An 11,402-nucleotide genomic window follows, 5' to 3' on the forward strand; every position below is an offset into this window, starting at 1 on the left:
TAAGCGAGGTGATTTCTTCGAATGTCTTTGCAAGGCTAAATAGTGAAAAGCAGATTTCCCAGATGCAGTGCCCTTACGCTGCTGTATCCATATGCAAAGCTCTCCTCGTCTCACTTTGAAACTCGCGATGCGTGTCGTACGAGATAGGAGACACTTAGGGTAATTAGAGGCATAATTGAGGCGAGTGGAGGAAAAAAACGAGCGCCAAAGATGGAAGTCATCCAACGCTGCCGTATACTTGGACGGCGCCCAGGTTTTGTGAGCGTCGCTAATACAAAATGACACTCTCGGGAAAACGGGACGCTCGCTTGCGCGGTACTTTTGCGAAGCGATATCAGTCTAGGTGCACCTGTGTTCTGCGTTATAAGAGATGGCGTTTGTTGGGAAGCTATAGCCCGTAATATACCGTGTGTTGCCTTACAAATTCGTGCATGATATTCGATTGCAACTCTTTCCTCCCCTCCTTCTTATGTTCGATTTCTGTGTTGTGCTGTCACCTCCTTTCTGAAGAATAGGTAGGCGTTTAATATATATATATTAGCAAGCTCTGCGATTGCAAGCTCGGCGTGCTCGCAATCGCACTCTTGGTGAAGGCCGGGCCCTGGCGGAAACGTTGGAATTAAACGTTTGCTTTTACTTTCCTGCGTGCGACGGCGTTTCTTTATATATATATATATATATATATATATATATACATATGCCAGGATGCATGTGTTTATCATTGGATTTTGGGAAAAAGGTAGTGAAGTTTACCAGCGCTATTCCTTATACTCAGTTGGTTCAAAATTACAAAAATTCCAACCGGACCCAACCCGACACCATACCCCCTTTTCCACGTCCCGGTTCATTCACTCTGGTGTTTGCCAAATCTGCGTGGTGCATGTTGCCAAACGCAACTGCTCGCAACAGCCCTCATTCAGTCTGTTGCGTCTCGAATCACTGACACTGTATATCAGAACTATAGCAATTCATACCGCTAAAATTCCGCTCACATCTAAGCATCCCGCTCAACCACACACGTCCCCGTGCGCATCGAGATAAGGAAGTCGTTTCCGCACTCCCGTCGTGCCGGGGCGAGTGTAATTGCGCGCAAAAGTAGTACGCGCCGAAGTAAAAAAGCCGCAGTCGCGTATATACGCGCGTTACATACGCGCCACTGTATAGGCCTAAGCCCCGCGGCATGTTTAGTGGCGGCGGAGCTAGCTGCGCCTTCGCTAAGCCTAAATCTAGGCTTAGCCCTCGAGCACGCGCTCGCGAGCGAGCTAGCGCCGTTAGCACATTCCACGCCTCTCTGGCGCCGTGTTGCGCGGTTGCTCGAGCTTTGCAGTATATACCTCTCGCGAAGGCTATACGAATAATAATAACGATAAAAGAAGTCCACAGGCGGGGAAAGATTTATGGGGCACTGCTACCTAACCTACATATGCTTTTGTTTCGTTTTCTTCGCATTTTTTTTCTTTCTCGTCTCTTCGTTTTGCACCTGCTTCTGCTGCTGCTGCTGCCGTGTACACTACACGGCGCTCGGAAGTTCTCTCTTTCTGACGGCGTGCGTAATAGACGCGGAAAAATGATCGACTGCCGCCTCTGCTGCGTGCGCTGCGCGATGGCCAAGGACGGTGTATGCGCCTAGCTCTTCCGAGCTCTGTGCGTCGTCGCGCCTGGTATAGACCGTGCGCAACTCCATCTTCCTGCGCGCGCCATTCTGCGCTCGCGTACGTATAGTATATTCGTTTGTGCCGCGCGAAAGTGTATACCACTATACGGCTATATATAAAGTACGCTCAACGGTACATGCACGGAATCACACGTTGCGCATGTGCGCCGTTCGAACCCGTCAGTTCCGGTGTTCCGAACGATGAATACACGCGCATCGTCGTGGCGCGCGAGGTCGCGTATACGCAGAATACAAAGTATACGAACCTTCCTCTCGGCGACGTTCCATGCGCGTTAATTCGGAGAGCGGATTTGCGTGTCCTTTTGAGCGCGTAAGGTCGTCGTGTTCGAGATCCTAAGCGGCTAAAACCTTAACGCCAAGAAATTGTGGCAACAATCGAATGAAGTCGAGAAGTGTATATACAATGAACTCATTAAAGAATGTTATATATAATGCGGAATTAAGAAGAGAGCTGCCAGAAAAAAAGCAATACTTTGCACGCGAGAAGCTGTTATGATTAGGTGCACCCTTACGAACATTCACTTTAGTGGCCTACAGAAACCCCGTAGACGCGTTTTTACGACGCGTGTAGAATGTCGTCTATAGAAACTCTGCAACATCGTCTGCACGTGTAGATTCCCGCACACTTTCGGTTACATGTGCACATACTATACACTTAACGAAGTGCATGAATAGCAATGTACAGCTTTCCGGGTGTCAGTTTAGTCCGGAGCGCAGCCGGATCTGGCCAATTCTTTCCGTTTATAATGCGTGCTTCAATGTGTCTCGTAAAAAATCGATTCCTTGTTTGCTCTCTCAACTCTGGGTTTGCTCAACTCGCGTTGTATCTGCTCACAACATTAATTCTACTTATACTATATCCACCGGGCGAAACAAATGTACCTGTGGTCCATTAAAAGAAACACCTTCCTTTCATTCTGACTTCAGTAAAGCATGAAGGATACTTTGACTAGGCTTTGTTATCAACCGGCATCGAAGCACAGCGGCAAGTATTTCTCGTGTGAAGAGCGGGTAAGAGCGTCAGCGTGGGTGTTTTGATATCATTACGCTCTTGAAATCACCCCTTTGTAACCCTTAACCCCTTCGCCCGGCCTAGGGTAGCAAACCGGACGCGTGTATGGATACCCTCCCTGTATAAGTTTGCTTCATCCTTCTCTTGTATCATCCTCAATATCCGTGTCAGGTTGTCACTAAGTAAAACCTCGTTATAACGAAGCTGAAGGGAGAGGCAGAATTGTTTCGTTATATTCATCATTGCACGTATACTGTACTATGAATTTATGTGGAGACTCCAAAGGAAATTTCACTTATACTCGTTGTATCCTCTATTTAGTTAGATTCTGTTTCGTGGTAACGATGTTTGGCATAAATTCGTTATTGGCCTGTACGGGCGCTAGTTGTAATGTATTGGAAGAGACAATTGGCCAGGTGGATATCGGAAGTGTTCCGATACTCTGCGTTCGACAGCCGACATATAGTTGGCGCTCTTCTATAGCTCCTTCTCGTTAAACACGTCTACCAACGCACTTGGGAAGTATGATAGTCTTCGCCGGACGCTCGATTTATTTATATGTTACGGAATTTGAGATCTTGGCAGCAAAGCACGGTATATTGGCGCCTGCTTCTCCGCAACGTTAAATTGTCAAATGAATCAAGCATGGGGATTAGTGAAGTGAAACCTTTAGTATTCAGGCTTCCGTAGCCAAATACCGGGCCAGTCACTTGCAATTATACATATATATATATATATATATATATAGTGCAGAACAGTGTCTCACATCGCTCTAGGTTGATGTACAGACTGTACAGGAAGGTCTTCTGTAGCGTGTGCTCTTGCGCTCGCAAATTTAACTCGTACGACCCTGCGTAGGCAAGTCAGTTCGCCAATCTCGTGCACGCGTAACTTTGCCTGTAAAACATCTTTTTTTAAAGCCTATATATTCGTGATATACATAAACGTAGCCTGTGACAGACAATGAATTCAGGATAAAGCCATGTCAAAAATAATGTATCCACCCTATTCTAATTCTCATGTTCGACACTCATCCTCTGAGCCTTTCCCGATCGACGGATTATAGAGGAAAACAAAGTTAATCGAAGGAGCGGAATCGCTGTGTTATACAGGCCTGCAGGGCCTGACTGTCCAAAGAGTTTGGTTCGTAACAGTTGTTTGTTACTAGACAACCACGTTTACTAACTTCGCTATTTAGTGGGACTAGCCACAGCAGATGAACTTCGTGATTCTGTCGTGAATGAAAAACTTCGTGAACAAGGTGAGATCGCTACATTTTGCTTTTCAGTTATGTCAGGTTCGCCAACACTTGCGACGACAGTAATTACGCTAGCCTCGACTACTTCATGGAGAGGAGGACGATTTGCTTCTCGCGATATATACTTACAGCTTGGCTATGGCATCGCGATGCTAAGCACGAGGTCGCGCGATCGAATCCCAGCGGCGACGCGGCCGCATTTCGATGATGGCGAAATGCAAGAACATCCGTGTGCCGTGCATTGGGTGCACATTAAACATCCCCAGGTGGTCGAAATTAATCCGGAGTCTTCCTACGGGGTGCCTCATAATTAGGCCGTGGTTTTGGCACGTAAAACCCTAGAATATAGTTTAATACATATACGACTACCGCGTGGTCGATTGTTCATCGCAAAATTTGTCGCCATAGCTTTCAGAAATAATGGTGCAGTCTCAGAGCTAATAACATATTGTCCTCGTTCTCTTGTGCGGAAAGGATGTTTCAGCTTCGAATTTTAACTTAATTTACGTGCATGTGTTTTCTTCTTTTGTCCAATCTGTTGTAGACACCAGCTGAATAAAAAGGTTTGCCGCGAATACGGACACCCTCTGCCGTTTTCACACATATATATACTTACGTGCCTATACTAATGGAAGGGCCAAATATATTTTACCTGTGCCTATGCTGCAGTGCAGTATGTATGCTAGTGTATACAGTTATGCTGTGATCGGTTATGCTACAAGTTTCTCACGACACATGACCACACTGAAGACTTTAGCCCTTTCTGTCAATCACGGTGCACGGACATGAATGTCTGAATTTACTTTTGAATGTTTAGGCAACTATAGCAACGACAAAAAAAATCCTCGAACATAGAGCTGAATGTAAAGTTAACCCTCTGCTAAAGAAAAACGAGGTTGTAAATCATTTCGCAAAGGAAGCAAGCAAAAGTAATTGTATTTTAATCCGTGTACCACGAAGTTTGACGAGTAATTTGACGTGTCGCTCTATGTCACTGTTATTAATTAGTGTTTATTCCTGTGTCAGAGGACTCCCTTCTCAATGATTTCCAGTGCCCCTACTTGTAACGCACGTTCTACTTGTAAATCTTCTCCCTATTCCGTGGTATTAACAAGGATCCGTGAACATTTGCACTCTGAAATCTCTATTTCCTGGTTATATTATGAGCCTCAAAGTTGCGTCGCTTGAATAATGATTCAAATAGGTTAAGGAATAAAAAACAACATATAAATAGAAACGCATACGTCTAAAATGTAGTTGAACCTTCTGGGGAGTTACTGGTTAAAAACGCCGCGTTTTAACTAACTGGATAAATTACACATTGTTTTATTTGATTTAGTATTTTTGTCGCTGAAAACCGCTCCTCAGTTGGCTGTTGTGCTGCCTACAAAAGGCTGCAAACTGTCACATAGAAACAAAAGCGTGAAAAACTCTTCACACCTAGACCTCCCAGAATAACACGCACTGTCATCGATGCACAACCGCGCACTGAACAACTGAAGAACAGCTCGAAGCGAGTCCTTAGTTGGCCCGTAAACTTCCGACAAGAACTGCACACTATCGCCGAAATGCTTACAAGCGCGCACTCACCGGTGAACACGGCTTCTGCTGCTCCGCTGCCAGCACGGCGGCCGCGGTTGGCTGAAGCGGGCCTTCCAGCGCTCCCTCGTCGAACCCGGCTTCTCGTTTTATCCACGCCGCAGTCCCTTTCAGGTTCCGTGGTCCACGAGTCAACACAGTCGACGAAGGATCAACGCCGCCTCTGCCGAACGACTCGCAAAGTCCCTCTCGGGCCTCACAAAAAAATCCTCGCGCAGGAGTGATGCGCGGTCGACAACGGTATATCCGAAGCAGTTTCCCGCTCGACGAGCGCTGTGGTGGCGCGATGACTGGGGCACGCGCGCAGTTGTAAGTAGAGGGGGCTTCGCGGGAGACCGTTTCCGCGTTTGGGACGTCCGAAGCGAGGCAGGCGCTGCTTTTCCCCCCCTCCGCTTCGGCCTGCGTTGGGCCTTCTCCGGTAATAACACAGTGGTGGTCGTCGTTGCAGCAGCGGCAACGCGCACGGCGGGCCCTTTCTTTTTTTCTGCCGGGGCAATCGACGCGACGGCGTCTGTAGCTCGTCTGGCGACGGACAGCGCGTGGCGGTGTAGTTGCTTCTTATAGAGGGCGGTGGTCAGCCAATGGCCGTCCTCCTGCTCCGTGACGTCGTTACGGGAAAGGCGGGGCGACCGGTGGGGGGCTGGAACTAAAAGGGGGGGGGGGGGGGGTTGGCAGACGAGAGGAGAAGTACGAATCTAGATAAAAAGCATACGATGAGCCCGCTCGCCGCTCGATTTCTTCCTTCTTTCGTGATGTCGGGCGGGTGCGCTTTTCTTTATTTTGTAATACCACTCTCTTCTCTCTCAGTTCGCGCTCGCGCTTTGCGGTTGCTTGCGCGTACATTTGTTGTACCTTAGTTCGTTTCCGGCTCTTACTTTCCTCCGTTGTTCAGCTTTTGTTTGTCTTCGCATTTATGAGTGACGCTGCTCGAAGTGCAGATCGAATGTTGCCACTAGGAGGGCTGTCGTGTAGTGCTGTAGTTGTCTGCGCTTGTACAGTAAAGAATGTTTTTATCTTTTTTTGTGTGTGTAAATATTGTGTATGGGGGAAGAGGGTGAAGGGGGACGGCTGTATGCTGTATTGATTGTGACATTATATTTAGTGATCGCAATAAAATGTCACTCGGTGCACAAGTGACGCCGAGATTCATTTGTAGCGATAGGAATCCCGGCCATGATTTTGCTTATCGATCGACGTCTAGCTTTCCGAAGAACGGCTGAATTGTAAGATGGCATTTCCGACAAAGTCTAGTAGTCTGTCTCTCTTGACCTATGATGAATCTCGAAGGTCTGAGTGCGCCCTCAAAGGCGCCCCTCGACGCATCCCTAAGGTTCCTTGTTGGACCGAACAGACATAAATCTAAGACGCTTCATGTTTGCGGTTTGCTATGGAGGTGCGGCACAGCAACGTAGTCGTCACTGAGCCGCTTTGAGGTGGTTTTGCCGTTTGCACAGATTGTTGTGTGGCAACTGCTCAAACCTCTTATTATCTGCACCAGTGTTTGCTCGTTAAAAAGCAAAAGAAAAAACGCAAGCTGCTTATGGTTGAATCATTAAGCACGGAAGCCTTTCCATATGTTAACCCTGCTCCCACCTCCTCGGACCGGAGAAACTGCGACAGCTTCCTATCGATCGATAGATCAATAAATCAACCAATCATTCACACACTCAACCATTTCCTAATGGGAATGGTAATGTAGACACGAAGGAGCGACGTTGAAAATTTGTGCAGATTCCACACACCAAGGGAATCGGTGTAGACGAATGCTGGTTGTATTGGCCTTATGTCACGTTGCATTAAAGTGGACACTATTTTACGTTATGTAGACGCCATTTTTAAGCTACGTAGATGATATGTTATGTTTCTGGCATTGGAGCAATACGTCAGAAGAACTATATGCTGACTTCTTTATTTCTTGAAATAAGTGAATGGTCGTCACCACTATGGTCGGTTATCAGTAGTAGCTGCATCTAGGGATGCTGGTAATTATCCTTCAGGGTCTCCCAGAACCATATGAACACCTCTTCTGACATACAAACCAGCGCTACTACTATATACCTGCGCTTTCTCTTCGAGCTCCTCCAGGCTGACGTCATAGCTGGTCCTCGTGATTTCACTCTCCGTGAATCAGCTGTTAGAGAGGCACCTCGCTACGTCTATTCGTCAAGACATCGGCGCCAAACCCACAAAAAGAGCCAAAGCAGCTAAGTCCCCATGCCACACTTGAGCGACTGCAATTGCGATATCATTATCAGGATCGGTTCATCCCTGCCTTTGTTCGCACTGCCTCCGAGATTAGTCCGCATTTCTAATCGCATTAAATGCCTTGCGAAGACACGTATCGGGCAACGGTGTCGGGATCCGTCCATCATATCGCCGCCTTTAACTACGCAGCCTCCGTGATTGGGCCGGCTTTGATTAGACCACACTCCGGGACCGGCCGCGTTTATTATTACACTGCCTCCGGTATAAACGCAGTCTATTCGGAGAGACAGGCGACCACGAACGATACACCAAACGTTGAGAATGGGGAGGGGGGAGGGATGTGCAAATAAGGCTTCGCTTTACACGCTCGCCTTGTGCAGCTTGGACTTCTACGAAAAATCAAAATGCTGTATTTGTCGCACTCAATATCGCAACCAATATCCGTCAGTAAATTACCAAGTACACTCTTTAAAAAAGTTTGCACCCGTTGGGGCTTATCCTTCCCCACAACAATTATCGTCATCTGCCTTGCTTGCGTTTCCTTATTGAATATTCAGCGCTCGTTACTTTCCTGTCGAGAAGGCTGCCTGACGCTGATAACGCGCAAGCCGTTCGTGACTTGGAAGTACCCGGCTCGCAGCATTTAGAAAGTAAATGCGGGCAAGACTGATGACGATTATTGTTGTGGGACAAGATAAGGCCTAAACGGTGTAAATTTTTTAAAGACTGTACTCTTTAGATTACAAAACGAGTACACATCCTATAGGGCTACTGCGAATTTCATAATCTCATCAACTTACCTTAGGTTTTATATTGGACGAAAGCCCCCTTCCAACGATGTTGAGTTAATGCATTGTCTTGCGTCAGCTGACTCTGTCGTATATGCCTTCAAATTTGCTGATCACATTACGTTATACTTAATGTTCTGCTGTGCTCGAGTTTAGGCTTCCCTTACCTTGGCACCAATTCAGCAGCTCTGTTCTACCACCGGTTACCTGCTCTATACATTACACGACCCGCATGAAGTGTCTATACGTGAAATACTGCGGTCGCCTTTCGTTGCCGTGCCAGAAATTTGTCACGCACCAACGTAAGCTACACATGTGCGACGAGAATATTTATGCGTTACGGCGATTAGTTTCGGTTCATTCGGGAGTGTATTTCTACAGTAAATACTCCCTTTTATCGACAATAAGGGATTGAAAGAACTGCCGGTTACCCCCCGTGTCGACTACGTAACACGTAGCCAACGCCCCGCCACACCTTCGTGGAGTGTACAATTGCTTGTTTGATGCCGAAGAATACAAGAGAAAGAATAAATCTGCATTGCGCCAAGTTTTTCGCAGCCTGTAACGTTTGACAGCGTCCTAATTCTGCAGGCACGTGCCAAGAAAGCGGTTGAAGTGTTAAGTGTAAAAAGAAAACAAGAAGAAAAAGAAAGACAACTCGAAGTCAGTAGTATAACGCTAACCTTGCACCCAGCATACATTCTAATGATGTAGCTACAAGTGTATACGAAAGCGGTTGTACGGTATATGGAGCTGGGCGCGGACAGAGGGAGACGTACGACCACGTCTTCTAAGAACTGGGGCACCATCGGTCAGCCTTCGATAAGTGCATTGGGACCGACACAATCGAGTACAGTACCCAGCTATCTCAATGACTGCACAGGAAACAAATTCGAAGTAGCGCGGTTTAAGCCCAAAATTGAATGCCCGTGACCACCACACACGTCCGATCGTTTCTCCACAACGAGACACATCGATCCATAGCGCGCATAGCGCGCAGTGGTGAGTCGCTTTGTGATGTATAGACAGCTTAAGGCACGGCACGTGACGTGAATTTTTCATTCGTCTAAGGAACAACAACAACAATGGGAGTAATTCGGAATCGAAGCAATTTATTGAGGCTGAGGCCAGCGCGCGCTCGATTAAGCGCGAACCATTTTAGAGTGACCGAACTTATTGTTCGCGGTCGACCATAGCCAATCCACTATCCGTTTCACGGCTGTCCACGGTTGCGCGGATTATATGCGGCCGGTTCGGCGAGACCAATCTGATAGGCGTAGAGATCGCGGTACAGGCTGCCCGAAGTACTTTCACGCCAATCTTGCACGGTGCTCGAACGCCGCTTCGAAAAAACACCTTAGCAAGCAAATGGATGCAAGTGTGTGCGTGTGTTTGTGGGAAGGGGATGGGCAAGCGGATAGGGGAGATTTAGTGCGACGTCGTAATATTTTCTGCACGTTGTTTATTAAACTGCTTAAACGTCAATCGCGCACAGGGCGTGGCATGTTGCCGCAGATAGCTTTACAAACAGTGCACGCGGAACGTAACCACGAAGTAACATTATAACAGTTTTGGCTCATTAGAACCGCTGCATTCGCATACGCGAGTATTGAAAGACGGGCAATGACCGAGACAGGCAAGCTGGCAGACCCAGCACTGGCGTGCCACTGACACCGAAGTTGAGGCTACTGTCATCGCCGAACGACTCGTTTTCTTGTTTTGTTTTTTTGTATAAAATATATATTTTCCTGTTGCAGACAACGTATCTTAGTTTTACGATAGTCTAGTTTAATACTTACAAAAAGAATATCATTTAATGTGTGAACTAACTTATGTATCTCTCTTTTCGTGGAAGCCAAGGAGACTTGACATCGTCGAGAGCGGTAACCATCATTTTCTGGGATGATTACCTGAACTCCTCGTGGAACTTGCGGAAACGAGTTTTTTACGTTTTCTCTAACAGCAAGGGGCATGTAAATTTAAAGTACGTTGTACTTTTATTGATCGCCCTTTCTCTCTTTTATTTCCGCACCTTCCGCGCCACCTTGACGTTCAAGGTGCAGTGGCAGCAAGCAAATTGCAGATATACTCAGCCAACCAAATAATCGGTCGGACGAGAAGCATCGGGCCAGATGTACGAGACACAGAGTTACTACTTTTAAGAACTGGAAAGACGACGAACGGTGTAATTTGGGGGCGATGAAGGAGAAATTTCGCGGATTCAAGTTATTACCGGAAGACAAAATCATGCGGTGCGACCACGTACTAAGCTTCACATATTGGGGCAAATTGAAAAGAGAGAAAGAAAAACGAAGAGGGAAAGGTAGGGAGGTTAACCAAGGACGTGCCCGGTTGGCTACCTTACACTTGGGGAGGGGGAAAAGGGAAGAACAGATGAGGAGAAAAAAGAAAAAAAATAGTAATCAGTCATCCACAGTCAGTCGCAGAGGAATCTTCACTTTCACAAGCGTTCATAGAATCCAGTGTCCTTCTAGAAACGCAGAAGGGCTAAATCTCTCTAAAACGGTGCTGGCCTCAGATTGACGGTAACTGCACAGGTTTTGAGCATTGCTATACCCCACTGAAAAGGCTTTGTATAACATAATTTTGGCTTCTAGCGCGAAGTGAAACACGGACACAGAAAGGAGCAGACAGGACGAGCGCTCGTCCTGTCTGCTCCTTTCTGTGTCCGTGTTTCACTTCGCGCTAGAAGCCAAAATCATGTTACCGTACCAACTCGCCCAACTGTCTATCCTTTTGCTTTGTATAAGTTTTATCATCCGCAAAGCATTTCTTTCGTAAAAACATTTTGTCATAAACCAATTGCGTTCGCTAACATGCTCTCTATGGTGGTTGGCCGTCACT

The 11,402-nt window shown here is 46.9% G+C and overlaps 1 protein-coding gene across 1 annotated transcript in view; it reads right to left on the minus strand.

Annotated features, from left to right (window-relative positions):
* LOC126533166 (uncharacterized) overlaps positions 1-6,062 on the minus strand; it is a 30,640-nt gene extending 24,578 nt beyond the window's left edge. Inside the window, exon 1 of the mRNA XM_050180432.3 lies at positions 5,536-6,062. The gene's annotated coding sequence lies outside the window, so the exon portion shown is untranslated. The remainder of the gene's footprint in view (positions 1-5,535) is intronic.
* Positions 6,063-11,402: the final 5,340 nt, after the last annotated feature.

This window comes from Dermacentor andersoni, chromosome 7, assembly GCF_023375885.2.
Source record: "Dermacentor andersoni chromosome 7, qqDerAnde1_hic_scaffold, whole genome shotgun sequence".
NCBI classification, from domain to species: domain Eukaryota; kingdom Metazoa; phylum Arthropoda; class Arachnida; order Ixodida; family Ixodidae; genus Dermacentor; species Dermacentor andersoni.